The sequence below is a fragment of the Lasioglossum baleicum genome, chromosome 9, assembly GCF_051020765.1.
Source record: "Lasioglossum baleicum chromosome 9, iyLasBale1, whole genome shotgun sequence".
Lineage (NCBI taxonomy): Eukaryota > Metazoa > Arthropoda > Insecta > Hymenoptera > Halictidae > Lasioglossum > Lasioglossum baleicum.
In genome coordinates this window covers 17,194,777-17,204,049 of record NC_134937.1, presented here as the reverse complement: position 1 = coordinate 17,204,049, position 9,273 = coordinate 17,194,777, and the positions used below count along the sequence as shown (strand labels likewise).

At 40.5% G+C, this 9,273-nt stretch overlaps 1 long non-coding RNA gene across 1 annotated transcript in view; it reads left to right on the top strand.

The window, feature by feature from the left end:
- The window catches only part of LOC143212016 (uncharacterized), a 68,946-nt gene that overhangs the window by 55,074 nt on the left and 4,599 nt on the right, over window positions 1-9,273 (top strand). The window contains exon 2 of the long non-coding RNA XR_013009590.1: window positions 2,830-9,119. This is a non-coding gene — a long non-coding RNA (uncharacterized LOC143212016). The remainder of the gene's footprint in view (window positions 1-2,829; window positions 9,120-9,273) is intronic.

Sequence of the window (9,273 nt, the reverse complement as noted above, 5' to 3'; positions counted from 1 at the left end):
TCTTCAGTCTCTGCACTTGCAGGTCGAATAGTTAGTATCAATGCAACATCGACATAGTTCGCCTTGCGCGACGTCATTCGTGCAATTTTGATTACACGCATAGTCCCGCAAAAGGGATCATCGTCTATTTAAGAAATGCGGGACCAAAAATGTTTGTTTCAATTAAAAAGGACTCACGTTAGAGGCTTTGATTTCTGAGATTTTTCCGATACTCGATCATTCCGTCACATCCGACGATCGAGGAAGAATTCATCTGGTCCAAGATCGAGCGTCGCGAGACCGGAAAGCCGGCCTTTGACGGCGCTAAACATTCCTGCCTGAAACTCGAATGATTGTCAGGAGTGACGCGCGCCGCGCCGGTGCGACGATTGCATCCGGAATCCCGTCGCACAAAGGAAGGTCGCGAATTATCGTAACTTCGGATTTTCCCGGGGAACGTCTTGTTTCAACGTTTCCAGGCACGAACTCCGGCTTTGCTCTGGAAAACGCGACGCGATGCGAGGCGAATTTTCGAAATACTTCCCAGCTATTCTCCGAGTATCTTCGGAATAGTCAAGGTGTGCTGGGTGTACGAATGCCACGTATATTTGCGTTCTCGCACACCTTCTTCCAGCGGTTTGGAAAGGTGCGCAAAACTCGGGATTTCACTTGCAACGACTCCGGGACTTCGTTGAAGCAGAGTGGGACTCCTTAATACAGAGTCTGTATTTTCAAACTTGAAACTGTTGACCAGTTCACTGTTGTTTACCCCGACGCATTTACATCAACTTTCGGAGCACTAGTTGCCCAGGCTTGGATTACAATATGGGTCTTGCAAAATTTTCCGAGACAATAGAATTGGTAGCTGGAACAACGTTGGAAGTGAGATTTCTTTAATATTAGCTTTTATTGTTCTCCCATCAAATCCTGCTGTCCTGTAAAATTTGCACTTTGTATCAACCTCCACCTGTCCCAGCCTCCAATTCAATTGTAAGAAATATAAATTGCGTAAAAAAGAACTTTTCCTCTTAACGCTAAACCTACCGAGCACTAAAAGCGTTTAAAATGTTTCAGCTAACAAAAACGACGAAACTCTATTTATTTAGATTCTGTGCAATTTTTATTACGATATGTTCCTGGATAAAGAAATTTATCGTAAAATAAAAAATATATAAAACCGATCATTTGACCGACAGTGGTAGGTTTAGTGTTCATAATTTCAGTGAATGCACTTCTGCATAGGAATACAAAGCTTCTCTTTTTTTCTTGTAGAAAATCATGGACGGCCAAGTTCTACAATACTAATGGAATTCCTAATAGAATAATGGAATATGCAGAACAGCTGCACTCTGGTTAGAGCTTACTAAAAGAAAGCGTTGCGAAACGAATGCGAATGTATAATATACACTCCAAGGCAAAGATTTGACTGCTAGTGTCGAGGGTCGAGTATCGAGAACCGAGTATGTATCGGGCGCAGCTGCGGCCTGAACAACGCACCGGCGCCATACTCCAGAGAAAACTCGCGAGAATTGTCGCAAGTGCAATACGGAAATTGCAAACTTTCTTTCAGGGTTTGCGTCCCGAACGCCTCGAGAGTCGGACGCAGTTGAATACCAGCATTCTCCGGGCATTCCGTTAACAAGGACGAAAAACAAGTTGAAAGTAACAGGTGTTCGTGGCCGCGTAAACGCCACGAATCTCCCTGGCTAACGAATTCCTGTCGGGAAACTCGCTTCTTCTCCACGATATTTTCCAAATTTAATCCGCTTAACGCGTTGACTGTCAACTATACCGACCCGGAAAATCTTACAAAAACAAAGTAAATGTTACAATTTACCGTGGCGATCGTTCCTTGAATCCTGCAAATCTCAATGGAATTCTTGTTTGCACGAATATTTAGCGCGACTGAAACGAATGCAACTCAATTAATTTATTGAGTACTTCACCTTACTCATTTTTTCCCAACTGAATGAATCTCACAGTGAACTGAAATAAATGATAGAAATGTATAAAATATTTTGTAATCGTACATGGAAAAATTTGAAACCCATTATTTTAGCGGTTCTTGGCAAATCACCTAAACGAAAACGAAGACTCCAGGCGTGCCACAAGCCTCTGATACAAACCTCTCCATTTTTTATTCCGAATTTACGACAGACCCCTCCTACTTCTGCACCCTCTTTTTTTCCAGTATCATGGATTAGCCCTTACGCGAACGTATGGGGCCAGGCATAAACAACAAAGTTACAGTCCCCTCGAAACGAGCTGTTCTTTCGTATCTTCCAGGATACGAGAGGGTCGCCGTAGATTTCTGATATCCACGGTTAGGCTCGTTAGCCCCTTGCTCTGTATCGACGAATATTTCATAAAGACGTGCATACATTATGAACATTATGAACTAATTTTGTGAACAGGTGTAGAAAAATTCATTTTTCGAATACAGAAGGGTTAAAGTAGCGTCCATTCTAATAAATTTTACCCTTCTAGCTCCTTTTCATTAATTAAATTTTCGAACAGGTGTGGAAATTTCCTTTTCGAATACAAAAGTAATAAGTAGACTGCGGATTTTATGCATTTATGAAAAAAATGAGTAGGCGTAATTTAAAATAGCAAAAATATTTGAAAAATTTAAACGTACTATTATATTATTTTCAATCTACTGAACATAATAGGGAAGAAAATAAATTTCTATTTTACTCCGGTTTGTTGCCATTCAGGTAAGAAATTTTTATTTTGCACATAAAGATCCGCAGTCTAGTAATAAAGTATTATTTGATTGGAATTACTGCAGTTGATCAATTAGCGTAAATATGTAGATGCAAACAAATATTAATTTGATTTTTCTTCCAGGAGATTACTGATCGCAAAGGGGTTCTAATCGTCGCAGATGTGAAAGAAACGATAGTGCAAGGGGTTTAGAAGATTCGGATCGTTTCGAAGAGGCGACCCTCTCTGTTGTGGAAACGCTATCTAACGGCAGGGGCCGTTTTGCCCCTCGATTCAACCGCGTCGTTAGATTTCTGTAATGCGTCTGTGTAACGCGAAAGATAATACAGTCCGATTACGTCGGCTACGCGGACATTTCCCTCGAGCATTTCGTTTACGCACGAAAGGAAAAAAAAAACGAGATTCGAATCCACGTTCCTCCTCCGAGGGGACTCGGAATACGTAACACCAGCCGGACATTCTTCGAAAATATTTCCTCGTGGACCTGCTACAGCCAATTTCTGGAAACCGTTCTCCTCCCTTCTGAGCTGTTTTTGGTACAGGCATGCTGTCCGGAAAACTTGACAAATGGGCAGAACGGTTCCTGCGAATGCGAATTATTAACCCCTCCGATGCGATGATTTCCTTTCCACACAGCCGAGGTATGTTGAGGGTTGTATTGAGTCAGAGACTTCAAGTTTGTGATTGAGACATTGACACACACATACAGTCGCCGAAGAAAGTATGTTGACACGTCTCAAAAATACATATTTTCTATTTTAAATCAATAGTTTAGGAATTAATCGAAAATATATATATTATGTACGTTTAGTACGTGTAGCACCAAAGATGACATAAAGTTTGTAATAACGACAGAAAATCCGTAATTAAGTGTACTCTTAACAGTAAAACGACGTAATTAATATGAAGCTTGGTACCCTTTGTTTCTTATGACCTCTTCAAGTCTTCTTGGCATACTTCCAAACAATTTATTTATAACATTTTCGTCAATACTCTTCCAATCACTCAGTTGTGCTTGTTTAAAAACTGATTTATTATTCAAAAATTTCTCACTCACATTTCGATCTAAGTGCTCCCACAGGTGATCAATTAAATTCAAATTGGGACTCTAAGGCCATGGTAACGATTGAATATCATTTTCACTGAAATATCTCGTCGCTAGTTTGCATTTATGTTTGGGGTCGTTATCTTACTGGAAGGTATAATCACCGTGGATGTTTGTCATTGAATCTCCTAAATTCTGTTGTAAAACATTTACATACCCTGCTACTGTTAATATCCTGTCTACATATAAAATGTAAATTGCCAACATCATATGCAGAAAAACAACCCTAAACGCATACTGATCATCCACCATGCTTTGCTTTCTGTACCTGCCTCTCTATCTTGCTTTCTCTATACATATTTCCTTTAAAAACAAGTCACCAGATTTCTGGAAGAAGGATATATTTAGCGACGAGTGAGAATTTTCAACTTTGATGTTGTAATAGCAGAAAATGCGTATGGAGAAAGCAAGGTGAATGCTTTACATCAACGGTGATAACGCCTACAGAAAAGCATGGTGGATGATCAGTGCGCGTTTGGGGTTGTTTGTCTGTAAATTGTGTCGGCAATTTACATTTTATAGACGGGATATTAACAGGGTATGTAAATATCTTGCAATAGAATTTAGAAGATTTAATAAGAAATATGAACATCCACGGGGTGGTTATATCTCCCAGCAAGGTAACCACCCCAAACATAAATGCAAACTAGCGACGAAATATTTCAGTGAATATTCAATTGTTACCGTGGCCCCCTCAAAGTCTCAATTTGAATTTAATTGATCGCCTGTGGAATCGCTTAGATCGAAGTGTAAATCAGGAATTTTCGAATAATAAATCAGTTTTTAAACAAGCACAACTGACAAGGGATAGACCCCAAGTGTCCGACTTCGATTTTGATAATTTTTTGTGAGATGGTATATGGTATATGGATCCCTAATTAAGTATGCAAAATATTAGGTGTAGTCTCTCAATAGTTTTAAAGATATAAACAATTAAAGTTTCACTTGCTTACACGGCTAATGGAATATCGAAAACTAAAGCTCAAATAAATCATGGTATATCAACAAGGTATGAAAGTTTAATTGTTTATATCTTTAAAACTATTGAGTAACTACACCTAATATTTTGCATACATAATTAGGTATTCATATACCATTATCTCACAGAAGTTATCAAAATCAAAGTCGGACACTTGGGGTCCTTCCCTTGTGAGTGGTTGGAACAGTATTGACGAAAATGTTATAAATAAATTGTTTGAAAGTATGCCTAGAAGACTTGCAGAGGTCATAAAAAACAAAGGGTACCAAACTCCATATTAATTATGTCGGTTTATTGTTAAGAGTACACTTAATTGCGAATTTTCAACTTACTTATAATATATATTTTCGATTAATTCTTAAAATATTGATTTAAAATAGAAAATATGCATTTTTGAGACGTCTCAACATACTTTCTTCGGCGTAAAGTCTTGATCTGAGAAAACGGGAACTGTACGATCAGAGAAAAACGGATATCCCCTCCATTGCAGAGTATATCCCGCATATAAAATCTAATTTATATCTAAGCAATCTGTAAATACGTATAAATTAAATATAAATTAGTTTTATATGCGGGATATACACTGCAGTAGAGGGGACATCCGTTTTTCTTAGATCGTACAGTATATAAATAAAATATTCCCGTTTTCTCAGAATATAAATAAAATAATTATATCGTAGCAACGATCTAAATAGAATTTTGGCTAAAAGGATTCGCTTGGGCGGAACGGAAGGGAAGTGGTTCCTTTCCAAGAGGTCTGAATCTGATCTTCCGAAGGGAACATTCGAAATTAGAACGTCGACGTGTTGGACCAACCACGACCGACCGTATCGCGAGAGAATTCTCCCTCCAAGAGAGAGAGAGAGAGAGAGAGAGAGAGAGAGAGAGAGAGAGAGAGGAGGTGGGGAAGTGAGAGAGACCGGATGAAAGAAATTAACCTAGTCGCACGGACAGTTTTTCATTGCGACTCTCTGCGCGAGCGATCTCCAACGACAATCAGCCGAAAATTCCCTCGATCTCCGACCATACCTCGATCCCATTAGTGGATCCATTTCTTTCCGGGACGTCAAACCAGGACGGAATCTGCGGAGGTCTGAATCCGTGTCAAGGCTCCCCCGGCAGATCTTCGCATTAATTTTTCATGGAAATCCCTGACACGCTGAATGTTTAGGGAAATCGTCTCGCCGGAACGCATTTTGTATTCACGTTTCCTGATAACGCCCGATACGGACCACGTATTGGCTTCTGACGCACCAGTCGCTTTCGCTTAGACTGCGGATCTTTATGCAAAATGCTTCCTACGTTCGGTGCAAGATACAGCAACCACCTCACAACTTCTGTCTTTCTTCCTTTAATAGTAAATATTAAATACAGTTCGACGATATTAACCACGTGTGCTATAGTTTATTTTTACGTCCACTGCGATTAGAATTTCATTAAGAAATTCTTCAAATCATTCATCTTCGATCAAGATTTCCTTATGTCGACAAAGTATTCTTCAAAAGAATACTATTATCTCAAAGATTGTAATCATTTGATAATATCTTATACGCTAAATAGAGCAACGTAGGGCTTCGAAGATCTCAATGAACAAAACAACAAAATCGAAAGAGCGGAACACTTCGTAGGAACACAGGTACAGATCCGTACTAAAAAGAATTGGAAGGAGAAGAGATATGTAACGAATGTGTTTATTTTCGAGATAAAATTGTGTTCGGAACAGCGTCGACAGTAGTTTGCGCATCATCGGAATGGGTACGATGAAATCCTCGAGATCCGAAGAGAGGAAGGCAGGAAGGAAGGGAAGAACAAAACGATAAAACCGGAAAAAAATCAGACAACAATGGCCAGAGAAGGTACACAGAAGAAACTCGCGATACTTGCAGTAATTTGATGGACAGCGCTCGACGAGCAGGAAGTTGTGCTAGGAGTTTTGCGCTCGAGTTTGTTTCTCAGCTCGACAAGTTGGACCATGCGTCAAGTTTCTTTCGTCTCGACGAACGCGGTCGTAAATATTATAGTTCTCGTGGTGGTGGTGGTGGTGGTGGTGGTGGTGGTCGTCGGGTCGACGACAGAACGTGACACGTCGTGTCGTCGACGTTTTGCGATGTCGCGACCGATTGGATTCGACTCTCGATTCGATCCTGACCCGATCCGATTCGATTATTCCCGTCACGTCGCTTGCGCGCAACATTTTTAATTTAAGTTCGACGGGAACCCGCACTGTTTTTTTCTCGGATGCGCGGTGTTCGTGAATAGATTCGGAATGGGATCGGGAACGCATCGGTAATAACTCCGCGAAATCATGTTCTTTCACTGTCCGCCGATAACGCGGAGACTCGGAGACCGAAGTCGAAATCCTCGGCCGGACCCGACCGACTTATTTTTCCCTCGGACCGATGGAAAACACGGTCATTGAGATTCTTGTCGCGTTCCATCCGAGCAACACGCGAATCCCACCCTCTCTCTCTCTCCCTCTTTCCCTCTCTTTCTCTGCACAAGCAATTACAATGCGTCCGGGTAATAACGCGGCTTTGTCCCGAACAATACCGGCAAACTCTTTTTCCTTTACAGCCTCGTAAAGATGTTTCGCTATACGCTTTTGATTTCGGCATCCCATCGGTAAATTCTATTATCCTATGATAATAAGGTCTGCCGTGTTTGAACAGCCAACCGAATCGTTTCTCTCGTGTATCCATATGTTACGACTCCCATAAATCGCGTCCCCTTTTGACGCTTTAAATGTGAAGTTCGAATAATATACTGAAAATACTGCTACACCGTTCAGAGCTTTAAACATTATCGGGCAACCTGATTCTCGGTTGAAATTTACTACTTTGCCAGAAATATTTCGACGAAACACAATGATAACGCATTTAATTCTTTACCTTACCATTCGTAATCGTGGGACAAGGGAAAAATGTTCAAATGTTGAACGAAGTATATGTATCCCGACGCGATATATATATCCACCAGAAGAAAGCGACTTCCTCCTGTCGGTTTTCATAAAATCTTGTTACTGCGCTTGCGAAGAAGAAACACGCGAGTACTTCTCTTCGCGAGATAACGCACGGTTTCAGGTTGCCTTGCCAACTCGTTAAAAAATAACGGATGGCGCGCAGAAACTTTTACCACGTCCGCCACTTTGTTGTCATTTTTATGTGCGCCGAACTTTTTTTACTGAACTCACAGCGATCTGTTGATCTTCTACGAATTACTCTGACTCCGTACAATATTTCCAGTCTTTCCAGTTAACGTGTTAAAAGCGACTGTCATGATGGCACTGAGCATCAATTTAAAATTTTGAAATGAACGATAGTATACTACAAGGTGTGTATAAACTTCATTATATCAAATAAGTCATAATAATTATAAGTAACAGGCAAGACTCGTATGAAACGCGCGAAATTCACGCGGCAGTCGCAGCGTCGGGCGAAACGATGTCTCGAGGCTCGCGCTTTGAATACACAGATACGAACTTTCCCCTGGCCCGACAGAATGAAATTTTCTCGCCCTTGATAATCCACCGGTAAGATATAATTCCCGTGCGCACAACATCCCGTACAACATTCATCATGTTTATAAACGACGCTGTGCGTCTTCTGGCCCGTTATTTAAGAGAGCAGTCTGCTTTCATTCAGTTATTAAAGCGACAAGTTAAATTACGGTCGAAAAAACATCCGCAACGTGGCTATCACGAAAACAATTAATATAAGCGTGGTAAAAAACAGCTCCAGCCGGAAAAACGTTATTCCCAGGTATTTTTCTCCCTCGTCCAATTCTTTCTCCTCGAGATTTGCTTAAATGTTCTCATTATTAGCTCGCTTTCTTTTTTTTTATTATTACCACGTTTTTATTAGCTCGCTTTCTTGTCTGTCTGTCTGTCTGTTTGTTCGGTACAAATTTTGCAATTGATTTTAAACTAACTTCCCGATGAGCTAGAGGCTTGAAATTTTAAACATAGTTCAGAACTGGATGACAATGTAATATTAAAAAAAAAATTTTTTACCTTATATTTATATTATATTTTACCCTATAATTTGAACCTTTGCACCCCCCACCACGTGACGTAGTACGTCTTCGCGGTCAGCGTCCCCACTCTACTACGTGTTCCCACTCTGACACATCCCCGCTCCACTGACCCGCTTCGCACCGAAGGAGCTCAGTGTGCGTTTGAGCTCGGTGCGGTGTTTACAAAGTTACTACGTATTATTATACTATAATGTTTGTTTACCAAGCGAAAGAACAGTTGCACCGAAATTCTCCGTCGAACCTTTATCTTTGATATTTTACCACGGCGCTATTTTTTGAATAGCTATGAAAATACATGTAAGATTTAAAACGAAAAACGTGAGGCGCATGCAATAGGTAATTGTTACATGAACACCTAAATCTCTAACAATTTTATTGCACTGCAAATTATATGAACTGTTGTGCGAGTTTTCTCAACGGCGGCAGCTACTCTCTCTGTCTCTCTACACTC